Source organism: Cryptomeria japonica, chromosome 10, assembly GCF_030272615.1.
Source record: "Cryptomeria japonica chromosome 10, Sugi_1.0, whole genome shotgun sequence".
In the NCBI taxonomy this organism is placed as follows: domain Eukaryota; kingdom Viridiplantae; phylum Streptophyta; class Pinopsida; order Cupressales; family Cupressaceae; genus Cryptomeria; species Cryptomeria japonica.
This window is the reverse complement of record NC_081414.1, coordinates 294,777,655-294,782,136: the sequence shown is the minus strand read 5'-3', so window position 1 is coordinate 294,782,136 and position 4,482 is coordinate 294,777,655.

Sequence of the window (4,482 nt, the reverse complement as noted above, 5' to 3'; positions counted from 1 at the left end):
ATTACAGTATTGAATGCTTAAATAAAATCAAATTAGCAGAAGTCTTAATACATGCATACATTAAAAAAATTATGCATCAAACTTAAGGTGAGAAACAGAACGGAGAGAAAAGAAGATAGAAAGTGCAAACAGAGTTTGATTACGGAGTTCGCCACAAACGTGACTACGTCTCCGGGTCGGCTCTAATAGAGTACGACCGATCCGATTAATCTCCAAAAAATCAATTACAAATGCACCAAGTCCATTCTTTCAAGCACTTCGGCAGCAACAAAACTCTGACGTACAAGAATGGCTCAAAAATCTCCTTACAAGACCTCTCTATTCCTTCAAAACTTCACCAAGACCAATTTCTCTACAAGTCTCCTTCAAGAATTACAATAATTCTCCAACTTTTTGATTGCCCCTCCAAATACAAAATCACCTCCTTTTATACATAATTTTGACCAAAAATGGCTTAAAACCATATAACCAACATAGCCCCATTTTTAAATAACAAAATAACCTATTTTGGCTTTTATAATTATAAGCCTTACAAATAAAACTAATCCCCCTAACAAAATAAATTTGTTTGGTTAATAAAAATTTGGTTACTAACCAAATAACCACCATATTAATTAAACATAACCCCTTTAATAAACTTAAGCCCCTGATTATATATTCTTTAAAATAAACCCTTTAAATATGAGAAAGGTGGTTAAAGGGGTTAATTTGTTGAAATGTAAGTTTACGGGATTTTTTCCTCTCCTTGTTTTATGGGCAAGGGAAGAGAATTTTAAGGGATAAAATCCCACCAAATCCTCCTTGAAATCACAAAAATCTTTTAATTTTTAAACCATACGTATTTTCTTTTAACAATATGGTTTAATCCATATTTCTATTTCCACCATGTATGCTGATGTCATCTGGTACGGATGCTGACGTCATCAATTGTACCTCAAGTCAACCAAACTTTGACTGCTTGTAACTCGAGCATACGAACTCCGTTTTTGACAAATAGCATATCGTTGGAATCGTCTCGACGAGCTCTACGCGATGATTCTAATTTTGACAAATTTTGATGACATCATTTTTTCCATTTTTTGGACGCCCCTTGTACTAGGTTTGACCCAACTTTGACCGACCATAACTTGCACAAACGGACTCCGTTTTGCTCCGTTCAAGTTGTGTTGGAATCAGGACGCCGAGATCTTTCTGATGGTGCAAAAATTTGGAGATTTAGAGACACTTCAATTTTCACTGAAAATATCCACTGGATCAATTACCTTCATTAATGAATCATATTCTAATTCTTTATCCATGAGATATGCAACCTACAACATTACTTATTCCTCATGATATGCATATTTTCCTTTCTACCAATAAATCTATGTGAATCGTTTCTATTTACTAGATCCAATTAACCTCTTCTAACATATTCACTTATTAATCCACAAATACTCCACTTTCAAGACTATTTAACATTCTAACTAGCATCTAAACATTCCATGAAATAACACATCTAATCCATAATGCAATTCCATTCTATTCCAACTATAATCCACTTTATTTCCATGATTCATAAAATCACATCTCTACAATAGGACAAATATCATATCTCTAAATTCCAATTTCCAACTACAATTCATCTTATAAATATATGTACATTAAATACATCATGAGCATAGATATTTCTACTACAAGAATCTGTCTACTATATAAAATAATGTTACATCTCATACATCCCATCTAATTCATTACATAAATCTGCTACAAGGTACATCCATAGTACATCATGAAAAAAAACCCACATCCACGCAAGAAGAATCCAAGAGCATATCCCAATGGCTAAAATGCACCAACCTCCTAACCATGTGGAACCAAAGGAACTACCCCTCATGCTAGGAGATGACACAAGGTCCCAACACATACTCTAAAAACCTAAGCTGGCACCTATAACCAAGGAGACTAACCACACAAGGACTCTCAAGCAAGAACTCAAACATACAAAAAGAATGAACTCCCAGAAGCATAAAACTCATTCATACATAAATGCATCCAATAAGAATAATCATAAATCAATAAGGGGAAACACATGTAGGAGTGGAGTGTCATCACATGCCATTGTCATAACATAATAACATAATAACACAAGGCACTAGCCTGATGGACATGTGGAGTTATCTCAACCTATGAGAGATTAAGGGAGATTAGCTTACCGTCTTCATGGCCTTCTCATGCTTATCCTAAAACATCCTCCCTAGGACTAAGTCATGAGGCACAAATCAATTTATCATCTTATTAATTAATCTAATTACCCAACCCATCAATTATTAGGTTATCACTTATTTACAAATCATAGAAAACTCCAATGTGCCATGGTGGTCTAGACTTCATGCATCCTTACAAGGAACCTCATGCAAGCCTATCTCTCATGACCCCGGTCATCACAAGGAATCCCACTCCTCCTAACATGGCCCAACAATCACAAGAGGCTCTACCAACATAGTTACATGAAAAATAGTACTCAAGGAAGCCAACAACTTTCACATATACCCTTACAACATGAACAGGGCTACAACAGCATATACAACATCAATATAGCGAAATGAGCCTCTTGGCTAGCAATAACAAAGGCATATCAAGCCCTCAAATGCTGCCATCAAATAAAGAATAACATCACAGCAAGGCTTACTCACTTGTTGGTCCAAAACAACATAGAAAATATCTCAATCATCCATGGCCTATCCACATGGAAGAGAGTCTAAAATACTCACAATGCATAGAAGAACAAATATACTCAAAACTATCAAAATACATCAAAACCGGTCAAACCCAAAATTGGGAAACACTAACAGAACTCAAATAAAGCCTCTAGTACAAAATCATTTCAGGAAAATACTTCAAAACTTACCAAAATTGGGAAAATACAAAACACAGTCAGGTTAGCACCTTTTCCCCGCAAGACAGTGCTTATGCTACACAGAACTGCGCAAATGCAACACAAGACAACACTTTTGCATTCCAGAATCGCATATATGCATTCTGAAACAACACTTATGTTTCCAAATTCGTGCTTATGCATCCTAAGACAATGCTTATGTTGCGCAGAGCAACACAGATGCATCATAGGATAGCGCAAATGCAATACAGAATAACGCTTTTGCAGAAACAAAGCTTTTGCACAAAACTTACGAAACACTCAGATAACTTTCGGGTAAAATAATGAATCACAGACTTAACGAAAATGCTCGAAAAACATATGGAAAGAGACGCCCAGAAAAAAACAATACTTGGTTAAAAACACATTAAGATATCTCAAACTGTAGACCAAGATTTAACCAAATATCTTCATGACAGAAAAACAAGTAGAACTTCTACAAAACTCATAGAGAATCAAATGAAGATAGTCCCGACATTCACAACTAAAGGACTCGCCAAGGAAGACCAATCTCATCTCATACAGGAGAGGATTAATCAACCAAAGATTTCCACAGCAAATTCACAGAGCTGTGAAATGCAGATACAGGAAAACCAAAAACATATTTTCTAGCAACTATACAAAACCCAAAAAGTATAAAGTTCCTTCCCAAATATTAAAATTCAACAACATTAAAACTATAGAATGACATATCATTTCAACCCAAACCCAAAACAATGCAGACACAAGCATACACGGTGAAGCCATTGAAAACAAATGCAAAGGAAAAGAACTCCAACCTACAACTTGAAGTAATGGAAAATGAAGCTGAAGAAGAGCTCCCACAAACCAACCAAGTCAATCCAAGCTCCAGCCAAATCCAAGAGAGAAAGAAATTCCAAGTCGAGAAGAAAACTTTCTAGAGAAAATTTCTAGAGAAGAGCCAAAATCCAATCCGACAAACTTCCCGGAAAAGAAAAGAAAAAGCAACAATAATCCAAAAAACCCTAGCCTCAATCTCGGCCAATCAAAATATTCCATTTTGGAGTATATTTTACCAACCCACCATTTAATATAATTTATTCACCCATTTTGAATTTAACCAATGAGAGTGAAGGGTAGGTAAGGTAAATAAAACATTCTTATTCGGCTAAGTGGGAAATGTTTTATTTCTTTATTTAATTTAATGTGTTCATACACCCTACTTAGGAATAAAAGTCAAACTATTAAATAAACACAAGCTGTAAATAAATAATCCAAATGGGGATTAAAATTAAATAAACCAAAAGGTAATAAAATAAATTAAAGAACCAAATAAGTATAAGATATCAAGTAAATATCAAACCGTAGAAGGTCAAATAAATAATTAGATAATCAAATGCCATTATAGATTAAATCACAAATATTAAATAAATATTAAACAACAATAAAGCTCATCAAATAAATAATCATAAAATCAATAAACATTAATTATCAAATAAATATAAATACCAAATAATTAAATATTCAAAACTTATAAATTAAATACATTAAAATGAACATTACCAAATATAGAACTACACATCAAGAGCCACATAATTACTCTG